Source organism: Pongo pygmaeus, chromosome 13, assembly GCF_028885625.2.
Source record: "Pongo pygmaeus isolate AG05252 chromosome 13, NHGRI_mPonPyg2-v2.0_pri, whole genome shotgun sequence".
Taxonomy (NCBI): Eukaryota; Metazoa; Chordata; class Mammalia; order Primates; family Hominidae; genus Pongo; species Pongo pygmaeus.
Window position 1 is genome coordinate 102,658,087 of NC_072386.2, and position 12,523 is coordinate 102,670,609.

Sequence of the window (12,523 nt, forward strand, 5' to 3'; positions counted from 1 at the left end):
GCAGTCCTCCCACCCTGGTCTCCCATAGTGCTGGGATTACAGGCATACAGGCATGAACCACTGCACCCTGCCATCTATTTTTTTTTTTCTACTTTTATTTTAGATTCAGGGATACGTGATACACATGAAGGTTTGTTATAAGGGTATATTGCATGATGCTGAGGTTTGAGGTGCGATTAAACCTGTCATTGAGGTAGTGAGCATGGTACCCAACAGACAGTTTTTCAATTCTTCTCTCTTTGCTTCTTGTAATACCCAGTGTCTACTGTTCCCATCTTTATGTCCATGAGTACCTAATATTTAGCTTCCACTTATAAGTGAGAACATGCTGTATTTAGTTTTCTTCTTCTGTGTTAATTCGCTTAGGATAATGGCTTCCAGCTGCATCCATGTTACCACAGAGGACATGATTTCATTATTTTTATGGATGTGTACTGTTCCATGGTATATATATTCCATATCTTCTTTATCCAATCCACAGTTAATGAACACCTAGGTTGATTCCATGATTTTTCTATTGTGAATAGTGCTGTCATGAACATATGAGTGCCTGTGTCTTTTTGGTAGAACAATTTATTTTCCTTTGGATATATACCTAATAATGGGATTGCTGGGTCAAACAGTAGTTCTACTTTCAGTTGAGAAACCTCCAAACTGCTTTCCACAGTGGCTAAACTAATTTACCTTCCCACCAACAGTGTATAAGTGTTCCCTTTTCTCTGAAGCCTCACCAGCGTCTGTTATTTTTTGACTTTTTAATAATAGCCATTCTGACTTGTGTGAGATGGAATCTCATTGTGGTTTTGATTTGCATTCCTCTGATGATTAGTGATGTTGAGCATTTTTTCAAGTATTTGTTGGATACTTTTATGTCTTTTAAGAACTGTCTGTTCATGTCCTTCACCACTTTTTAATGGGGTTTTTTGCTTGTTGCATTTTTAAATTTCTTAATAGATACTAGATACTACACATTTGTCAGATGGATAGCTTGCAAATATTTTCTTTCATTCTGTAAGTTGTCTGTTTACTCTTTTGATAGTTTCTTTTGCTGTACAGAAACTCTTTTGTTTAATTAGGTTCCCACTTGTCAATTTTCGTTTTTGTTACAATTGCTTTTCAGCTTGATATCCAAAGGGGTGTTTCCTAGGTTTTCTCCTAGAATTTTTTTTTGTTTTAGGTCTTACATTTAAGCTTTTAATCCATCTGGAGTTAATTTTTGTATATGGTAATATGTAGGGATCCAGTATCATTCTACTGCATATGGATCGACAGTTATCCCAGCACCATTTATTGAATAGGGAACCCTTTCCCCTGTTTATTTTTGTCAACTTTGTTGAAGATCCTTTGGTAGTAGGTGTGTGGCTTTATTTCTGGGTTCTCTATTCTGTGCCATTGGCCTATGTGTCTGTTTTTGTACCATACTTTTTGGTTGCTGTAGCCTTGTGGTATAGTTTGAAGTTGACTAAAATGATGCCTTCAGCTTTGTTCTCTGGCTATTCAGGCTTTTTTAGGTTCCATATGAATTTTAGAATAGTTTTTCTAATTCTGTGGAAAATGACATTGGTAGCTTGATAGGAATAGCACTGAATCTGTACATTGCTTTGGGTAGTATGGATATTTTAATGATATTGATTCTTCCAATCCATGCACAGAGTGTTTTTCCACCTGTTTCTGTCGTCTGTGCTTTCTTTCAGCAGTGGTTTTTGTTTTGATTTTTTTTGAGATGGGGTCTTGCTCTGTCACCCAGGCTGCAGTGCAGTGGTGAAATCTCGGCTCACTGCAAACTCCGCCTCCCGAGTTCAAGTGATTCTCCTGCCTCAGCCTCCTGAGTAGCTGGGATTAAAGCGTGCACCACCATGGCCAGCTAATTTTTGTATTTTTAGTAGAGACAGGGTTTCCCCATGTTGGCCAGGCTGGTCTCAAACTCCTGGCCTCAAGTGATCTACCTGCCTCGGTCTCCCAAAGTGCTAGTATTATAGGCGTGAGCCACTGTGCCTGGCCGAGTGTTTTTTGTTTAGTTCTCCTTTTAGAGATCTTTCATCTCCTTGGTTAGATGTATTCCTAGGTAGAGTGTGTGTGTGTGTGTGTGTGTCTCTATTGTAAATAAGATTGCATTCTTGATTTGGCTCTCAGCTTGAACTTACTGGTGTTTAGAAATGCTACTGATTTTTCATACATTGATTTTGTATCCTGAAACTTTACTGAAGTCATTTATCAGATTTAGGAGCCTTTTGGCAGAATCTTTAGGGTTTTCTAGGTATGGAATCACATTATCTGTGAAGACAGATAACTTTTTCTTTTCCTATTTGGATGCCTTTTATTTCTTTCTCTTCCCTGATTTTGCTTCTGGCTAGTACTATGTTGAATAGGAGGGGTAACAGTGGGCATCCTTGTCTTGTTTCAGTTCTTAAGGAGAATGCTTCCAGCTTTTGCCTGTTCAGTATGATGTTGGCTATGGGTTTGTCATAGACGGCTGTTAATATTTTGAGGTATGTTCCTTTGATGCCTAGTTTTTTGAGGGTTTTTGTCACGAAGGGATTTACATTATTTTTTAAAGGCTTCTTAGTTTTCCATTACAAAGACATAATTATTATTCAGTTTCTTACTGCTGGATGAAATAGTTGCTGGACATTTAAAGTCACTTCCAATTTTCCATTATTGATACCAATGTGGTGATGAACATTTTTTGGCTTTTGATATACAGTTGGCCCTTCACATCTGTGGGTTCCACGTCTGTGGATTAAATTAACTGCAGATCAAAAGCATTTGGGAAAAAAAATGGATGGCTGCATCTGTACTGAACATATACACACTTTTTTCCCTTGTGATTATTCCCTAAATAATACAGTACAACAACTACTTACATAGCATTTACATTGTATTAGGTATTATACGTAGTCTAGAGAAGATTTAAAGTATATGAGAGTGTGGCTAATCAACACCAAGCCCAGACTCTGGGCATTCCTTCTAGATGAGGCCCATGTTGGTAGACTTGCAACAAACTCACAAGGGTGCTGAGCAAGGCTACTTTATAACCTCATTTTTTTCCTCTGGATGTTTGTGTGTTTATTGCTTTGATGTATGAACTGTTAAAGAGATCCATTTAAAAAAACATCTGTGCTTGGCCGGGCATGGTGGCTCACACCTTTAATCTCACAACTTTGGGAGGCTGAGGGGGGCAGATCACTTGAGGTCAGGAGTTCAAGACCAGCCTGGCCAACATGGTGAAACCCCATCTCCACTAAAAACACACACACATACACACACACACATTAGCTGGGCCTGGTGGCACATGCCTGTAGTCCCAGCTACTTAGGAGGCTGAGGTACAAGAATCACTTGAACCCGGGAGGCAGAGGTTGCAGTGAGCCGAGATTGGGCCACTGCACTCCAGCCTGGGTGACAGAGTGAGACTCTGTCTCGAAAAAAAAAAAAAAATCTGTGCTTTAAAAGGAAAACCACCTTAAATGGAATCCTTTCTATTACATTCTGATATGCTATTACATTCATAATTTTGGAAGGTGAAAGAAATAAAGTGTATGGGAGGATGTACGTAAGGTATATGCAAACACCATACCATTTTATATGAGGAGCTTGAACATGTGTGGATTTTCATACCCCAGGGGGTTCTGGAATCAAGACCCCATGGATACCAAGGTATGACTGAATATTACCAAGCTGCTTTCCAAAAAATAGTACCAGTTTATACTTCTATCAATGGAGTGTGGCAATGTTTAGTTCACTTAATCCTTATCAGCATTTAAAAATATACCTTTTTAATTCGTTACTCATTAGATAGATGTCATCATTCTTGAAGAAAGCATGTGGTTGCTCTATAGGGAAAGGCATTATTGGAAATTCAGCTTTGGCCCACACATGCTTTCTGATTCTGAAGGCAAATGAGTTCAAATCAGAACTGTAAGCCCCAGGTCTCTTTTCAGTGGGTTCTCAGAAAAGTAGGGATGCTGTCCTCTCTTCCCTGACCCCACCTATATGGATATGCATATGCATATGACTACAGGTCAGAGAAGACTCCTGCTTCCCCTGGAAGCTGGAACAGAGGGGTTGTACAAGGCTTATAATTTTTCTTCCACTCTTCTTCTGTTTTTTGTTTTGTTTTAATCTAAATCAAGTTACAGTTACCTTGGCAAGCCATTTCTTTTGATTGGATAATTTAATCCATTTACATTTAATACTATTCTTGATATACCATCAATTCTCATTATTCACAATTCCTTATTTGTGAATTTTTCCTACTTGCTAGAAGTTTGTAATTCCTAAATCAACACTTAAGGTGTTTTCATGGTCATCTGCAACATGCGCACAGTGGCAAAAATATTTGAATTGCTCAACATACGTGTTCCCAGCTGAGGCTGAACAAGGTGACACACACAAACCTCTTGTATCAGCTCTCATACTGTAAACAAGTGTCCTTCTTGTGGTCTATTTAGTGCCAGGTTTTTTGTATTTTTCTTGGTGATTTCACAGTTTACAATGGCCCCCAAGAGCAATGCTGCAGTGCTGTCTAGTGTTCCAAAGTGCAAGAAGGCTGTAAGGTTACTTGCTTTTAGCCTGAACTTCCTTTAGTATTTCTTCTAAAGAAGGGCTGCCAACATTAAATTCTCTCAGTTTTATTTTTCTGGGGAAATCTTTATTTTATCTTCATTTTGAATCACAGCTTTGCTGGCAATAGGATTCTTGGTTGACAGTTTCTTTCTCTGACACTTTGAATGTTATCCCACCATCTTTTGGCCTCCATTGTTTCTGCTAAGTCAGCCACTAATTCTACTAGGGTTCCCTTGTTAAGTAATGAGTTATTTTTTCTTGGTGCTTAAAGATTTCCTCATTGTCTTTGACTTTCGACATTTATCCTATGCTGTGTCTCACATTTCTAAGGTTCTCTTCATTCTTTCTCTCCGTTCTTCAGTGTCTAATCTCTATTAGCGCCTGTTATTCTTTATTCTGTGAGTTCAAATCTATTGTTGAGCCCGTTGGTGAATTTTTCAGTTATTGTGCTTTTCAACTCCATAATTTCCATTTGGCTCCTTTAATAATCTCAAATTTTTTGTTGATATTGTCTTACTTGATGTGACATTGTCATCCTACCTTCAATTACTTCTTTAATCATGGCTCCCTTTAGTTCTTTGAACAGGTTCATAATGGCTACTTTAAAGTCTTTTCCAATAAATGCAACATCTGGTTCCTCTTACAGTCAATTTCTGTTGTCTGCTTTTTTTCTGCTGTTTGGGTTGTACTTTCCTATTTCCTTGTGCTTTGTAATTTTTGGTTTAAAACTAGATGTTGAAAATCATATATTGTAGTAACTCTGGTTGCTGGTCCCCCCTTCTCTGGAGCTTATTATAATGTGCTTATTTGTGTAGTAAATGACTGGATTATTTTAGTGAAGTCCATTTTCTCCAAACTGTGTTTAGCCACTAATGTTGTTCCTTCCAGAGGTACAGCACTGGGTATGCCCACAGTCACTCTGGAATCAGTGGTTTTGGTGGGTCTCTCCTCCTCTTTTCACTGACCCCACCTACCTGCTAAAACCACACTATTATCAGATGATTGCTCTGGTGTTTTCGACAGTACCCTGGGAGCACAAATTGCTCTAAAATTTATACAATTGAATTCTGGCTTCTTCAACTGAACGATTTTTTAGGTCAGTGTTTGATTTTTGCTCTGATCCCAGGAGGACTCTTCCAGCTATCTTATTCCCAGTTCTCTCCTGCAAACCAGCCTTCTACAGTTTAACCTGCAACTTGAATATTCTCCCAGTTGCCTTTTATCACACCTCACTGACCTTGAGAGTGCATTTAGACTTGAAATTCTTCACTCTGCTGCAATAAGCTAAATTCCTTCTGAAAGAGATGAAGAGCTATCTGTTTTATGGTAGGTTTCTCCCCGCAGGCACAATCTCTGAGCCAGGGCACTGGACCTGGGGGAGGGAATGATGGTAAGCTTCTCTCTGAGTGACATCCCCACTCTCAGGGCTAAGCCCTTGTTTGTGAGGGAGGTGTTAAAGAAAAAATTATTCTGACACTTGTTAAGACGAGAAAGAAGACTTTATTCAGAATGATCCCGATAGGTGTCAAGATAATTGAGGCTGGGTGCAGTGGCTCACGCCTGTAATCTCAGCATTTTGGGAGGCTAAGGTGGGTGGATCACTTGAGGTCAGGAGTTCTACACTAGCCTGGCCAACATAGTAAAACCCTGTCTCTACTAAAAATACAAAATTAGCCAGGAATGGTGGCAGGCACCTGTAATCCCAGCTACTTGAGAGGCTGAGGCAGGAGAATCACTTGAACCTAGGAGGCGGAGGTTGCAGTGAGCCAAGATCGCACCACTGCACTCCAGCCTGGGTGACAGAGCAAGAGACTGTCTCAAAAAATAAAAATAAAAAAATAAAAAGATTATTGAGATAGGAGAGATCAGTCTCAATTACAAACTCGCGAGGAACAAGTAGGGATTTATAGGCAAGGAGTAGGTTGGAGAAGGGTTGTCAGTAGATGGAAAATTACTAAGAAGAGACAGAAATGAAGGGTAAGGGAAATTCTTGCTACATTTACCAAACAGGATTCTTGCTTAAGTCAGGTCAGGGTGATCAGATATAAAGGGTCAAGGGGATTCTTTTTAAACTGCCAGGATTCTTGCTAAAACTGGGCTCTTGAGGACAAGGTCCAAGAATGAGGCCTAGTCTAAAAAAGTTTCTAAGCCTGGCCAGGCGCAGTGGCTCACACCTGTAATCCCAGCACTTTGGGAGGCCAAGGCGGGCAGATCACAAGGTCAGGAAATCGAGACCATCCTGGCTAACACGGTGAAACCCTGTCTCTACTAAAAATACAAAAATTAGCCAGGTGCGGTGGCAGGTGCCTGTAGTCCCAGCTACTTCGGAGGCTGAGGCAGGAGAATGGGGTGACCTGGGAGACGGAGCTGGCAGTGAGCCGAGATTGTGCCACTGCACTCCAGCCTAGGCGACAGAGTGAGACCCTGTCTCAAAAAAAAAAAAAAAGTTTCTAAGCCTGACTAAAGTTTGGGTAAGGAGAGAGCCTCTGTCAGTGCAGAGCAGCTGGGGTCCTCTCGGCTTGCCTCTCTTGCCATGGAACCACCACCTCGCAAGCCAGGACCAAGGCCCCATTATCTTAGCATGTCATGCCTAAGGAAACCTCCAGTCCATGAGTGGGGTCTGGGTGGAATAAGAGAGCCTCAGCAACAGGTGGCTACAAGCAGGATGAGAAAAGCTATGGTTCTGCTATTCCCAGGAAGAAAGTCCTCTGTGAGGGGATGTTCTTGGCTGCAGCAGCCTGTCTGGGGGCCTGGATAGAACAAAAGGGCAGAGGAAAGACAAATTTCCTCTCTCTCCTAGAGCTAGGACACCATTTTATCTCCTGTCCTTGGGCATCAGAACTCCAGATTCTCTGGCCTTTGGACTCTGGGACTTGCACCAGCAGCCCCTGGGTTCTCAGGTCTTCGGCCTTGGACTGAGAGTTAGACCAGTGGCTTCCCTGGGTTTTGAGGCCTTCAGACCTGACTGAGCCACCCCCTACTGGCCTCCCTAGCCTGCAGACGGCCCGTTTTAAGACTTATCAGCCCCTACAATCACATGAACCAATTATATCTACCTACCTACCTATTTATCTATCCTACTGGTTCTGTCTCTCTGGAGAACCCTGACAAATCCAAAGCTCTAGTCCACAGCACCTCAAAATCTGACTGTATTTGAGAATAGAGCTTTTAAAGAGGTAAAGTACAATGAGGCCATATGGGCGGGCCCTACTCCAATATAACTGGTATCCTTTAAGAGGACATTGGGACACAGACTCACACAGACCAAAAGATAACCAACCACGTGAGAACATAGGGACAAGGTGGCCATCTACAAATCAGTGGGAGAGGCCTCAGAAGAAACCAAACTGACTGACACCTTGATCTCAGACTTCTACCCTCCAGAATTGTGAGAAAATGAGTATCTATTATTTAAGCCACCCAGTTGGTTGTATGTAATTTGTTACGGTAGCCCTAGTAAACTAAGACAATGTACACTGGACTATTTTGGCCTCCTTGGGACTGCCCATATATGGAAAATCTATGCTTCTGGGGAACATGATGGAAGAAGTTATGGTTATCACAAAAATGTACAGGTCAGAGACAATAAACTTTGGTGAGGGTATGAATCTATGAATCCATACACTCAAATACAGTTGTGCTGTTGGAATTTGTCACTGAATTCCTAAAGCCCTATATAGACAGCAGATGTTTTTGTAGGTTGAGGCAAGGCTCCATTTTCCTTCTGTATATGTTCAGCTCTCTGGGTATTTCATTCATCAGATGGCAGCTTGGCTTAGAGAAGGTGTTGGTCTGTATTAACGCAATGGCTGCCACCAAGTCACTACAAGCACTAGGGTTCTATCAATAATGATCTATCTCAGTGGCTTTGTCATGGGGACTGCCAGGGGAAAGAATTTGGGGCTGGTTCCGTCAGAAGCTCCTACCAACTGAAAGGAAATGGCAGATATTCAACAGATAATCTACTGTATGCTGGTCTCTGCATGGGTATTTTATTTCTTATGAAGAAGATCCTACTTCTTACTAAATAGGGGTTGTCACTAGAACCCTGTAATCTCTTCAATCTTTATGCCCTTATTTAAAAGAATTTAGAATAAATTCATTCTTACAGTGAGCTAACATCATAGACCAAGCACACAAACTAACAGTTAATTCTGCAGCCCTGGGAACATTTTTTTATTTTAAATGACAGAGTCCCGCTCTGTCACCCAGGCTGGAGTACAGTGGTGCGATCTTGGCTCAATGCAACCTCCGCCTCCCAGGTTCAAGCGATTCTCCTGCCTCAGCCTTCCGGGTAGCTGGGACTACAGGCATGAGCCACCACGCCTAATTTTTCTGTATTTTTAGTAGAGACAGGGTTTCACCATATTAGCCAGGCTGGTTTTGAACTCCTGACCTCAGGTGATCCGCCAGCCTTGGCCTCCCATAGTGCTGGAATTGCAGGCATGAGCCACCGTGCCCAGCCAAGAACTATTTTTTGAATTAAAAAACTGGAAGCGTTCTGAAAATACAAGGATAGTCTGCCTGTTCTAGAAAATCTAGGGCTGGTAGCTACTATTCTTGGACCATATTGAGAGATGGTTAAAAACATTAGATGCTCAAAAAATCAGGTAAATTATTTAGATTTAGTTTGTAAGCTAGTCCATGTTGCAAGAAAGGACATACCAGTGCTTTCCATCTTTATTATAATGTTCCTTGATGGCATGGCTAGACTTTTACAACTTTGGATCCTCTGGCAACGCATGTATGTCAAATCAGCCCACACTGAAGCATAGCAATAAGAGGCATGGGGGTGAGGGAGCCATCAGGACAATCCTAAACCTTGGCATTTTTTCCAGATGAGATCGGGTGCAGTCAGGGTAGTATGGCTGCAGACGTTTGTGTTTTTTTCAAACTAATTCCTACCTAAATAAGTTTTTATTCCTACCTAGTTACATTTCATTCTCAAGTTCATATATATTGTTTCTGTCATAAACGATAAATGTGCATTGAAAATTCATAGGATATATAAGGCAATCTAAGACAGCTATGATTAACATATCAAGTCACACAAAATAAGAAGTATAAAAGAAGCACAAAATAAAGTTAAAAATGAAATGAAACACTAATAAATGAAAAAACAAACATTGGGGAGGATCAAACACACGAAAAACAGATTATTTGAAAATACTTCTGCAAGATGGCTCAAGAAAAGGAGAAAAGGCACAACTGAAAAACAGTAATATGGATATACAGGCTGGGCGCTGGTGGCTCACGTTTGTAATCCCAGCACTTTACAAGGCTGCGGCGGACGGATCACTTGAGGCCAGGAGTTCAAGACCAGCCTAGCCAACAAGGTGAAACCCGTCTCTACTAAAAACACAAAAATTAGCCAGGCGTGGTGGTACACGCCTGTAATCCCAACTGCTTGGGAGACTGAGGCACAAGAATTGCTTGAGCCTGGGAGATGGACATTGCAGTGAGCTGAGATTGTGCCACTGCACTCCAGCCTGGATGAGAGAGCAAGACTCTGTCTCAAATAATAAGTAAATAAATAATAAATAAAAATAAAAATAAAAATGGTATAGGCCGAGTGCAGTGGCTCACTTCTGCATACTCAGCACTTTGGGAGGCCGGGAGTTTGAGACCAGCCTGGGAAACACAGCAAGACCTCATCCCTCCAAAAACAAGAATATAAAATTACTGATAAGGCAGAGATTTAAAAACATTATAAACTAACCAATACATTTGAAAACTACTATATAAATTAATAGCTAATAATCTACCCAGTAGAAAGGGAGAGGGGCAGGAGTATAGAAGATACAACGCAGAATATGAATCATGTAAGTTAGGTGACAGAAACAAAGTTTCATTATATCAGTCTTTTTACAGATGTTTGTGTTTCCATAAAAACAGGCTTTAGAAAAAGGCAAACTTTTGGAGGAGAATAGGAAACAAAAAAAAACCCAAGCATTTATTTTGCCTTTTCTATAGAAGCTATACCTCAAAGTAATGAAATAGTTGATATGGGGGTTTCTCTTATATAGAAGAAATCCAACTAATACAAGCAAAAGGAATTAGAATTACAGCTTTACCATCTTGCAGTCCCTAAAAATTAATGGATCTAGGCAATGATCAATGGATACTGCCATCAAAAGAAAAGCCACATTATGGAAGTATCCAATGCCATCAACGAAGTATTCTTACAAAAAAAAAAAAGGTGGGGGGGGGAAGGGGAGGCAGGGAGAAAGAAGAGAGAAAAACAATCTGAATGAGCTCTTCTCGATTTACACGTAATTGGCAAAATTCAAAGAGCTGTTTCTTCGACAAATAAATTACAAAAAAAAAGGATGGAGAGGGAACCTGTAAAAGCCTTTATCAACTGCAATGTATGTATGGACTTCTATACTGAAATGTTTAGAGATGAAATTACATGATGACTGGGATTTAAAAGAAATCCTAGGATAGCCAGGTGTGGTGGCGTGTGCCAGCTACTCAGGAGGCTGCGGCAGAATTGCTTGAACTAGGGAGGCGGAGGCTGCAGTGAGCCAAGACCACACCACTGCACTCCAGCCTGGGCGACGAGAGACTCCGTCTCAAAAAATAAAAATGAAAAACTAAAAGTAATCCTAGCAGTGGGGTAAAGAACAGATTAAACAAAATTGGCCACTAGTTGCAGTTGGGTACTGGGTAAATGGGAGTTCATCATAGTAATACTTGTGTATTACAAATCTTAACTTTTGGCCGGGTGGTGGCTCATGCCTGTAATCCTAGCACTCTGGGAGGCCAAGGCAGGTGGATCACTTGAGGTCAGGAGTTTGAGACCACCCTGGCCAACATGGTGAAACCCTGTTTCTACTAAAAAATACAAAAATTAGCTGGGCATGGTGGCTCATGCCTGTAATCCCAGCTACTTGGGAGGTTGAGGCAGGAGAATTGCTTGAACCAGGGAGGCAGAGGTTGTAGCGAGCCAAGATTGTACCACTGCACTCCAGCCTGGGCGATGGAGCAAGACTCCGTCTCCCCCCCCCAAAAAAACAAACAAACAAACAAAAAACTTAATTTTTATAAAGTCTTCTCTTAGGATGCTAGAGATCTAGGTAGGTCTTTCTGGCTTCTTTTGATAAAATATACTGGGAGGCCAGGTGCAGTGGCACACTCCTGTTATCTCAGCATTTCAAGAGGCTGAGGGGGGAGGATCGCTTGTGTCCGGGAGTTCGAGACTAGCCTGAGCAACATAGTGAGAACTCGTCTCTACAAAAAATAAAAAATTAGCTGGGTGTGGTGGTGGGTGCCTATAGTCCCAGCTACTTGGGAGGCTGAGATGGGATGATTGCTTTGATTTCTGGGAGGTTGGCTGCAGTGAGCTGTTGATGGCCCCACTACACTCAGCCTTGCCAACACAGTGAGACCCTGCCTCAAAAAATAAAAGGGAAATACATTTGGGGTTAGATGTCAAACAGCTCACCAGATCAGTTACAGTGGCAAAACCAAAACTAAGACACATTAATTAAATCTTTCTGAATCTAGTTGGATGTAAAACTGTTCGGAAGGGTAAAATTTACTTGAAAACATGTTTTTTTGTTTGTTTTTTTTGGTCAGTGAAATATTTTTCCTATAGATATGCCACGGTCAGGAAAATGCAATATATGCATATGTAGGAGTTTCATGTTGAAACTCAGTCCATGGTATCTTGGGTTCTTTATAAGAGGGCCTTACTTATTGGCTAGAATAATCTGCTGACTTAAGAAAAGAATTGGTTGATAGCTCCTTGCTCAATTATAATTTTTAAAACACTCCTGGGTAACTGGTACAAAGTACATTAACCAGCTACCAGAAACCCCTTCTCATACTCTGTTACCTCCTTCCCAAAGGTAACTATCCTGTTTCTGAACTTGATGTACATAAAATTATACAGTAAGTGTTTGTGCGTGGCTTCCTCTGTTCAGCATCACATCTGTGAGATTCTTCCACGCGGT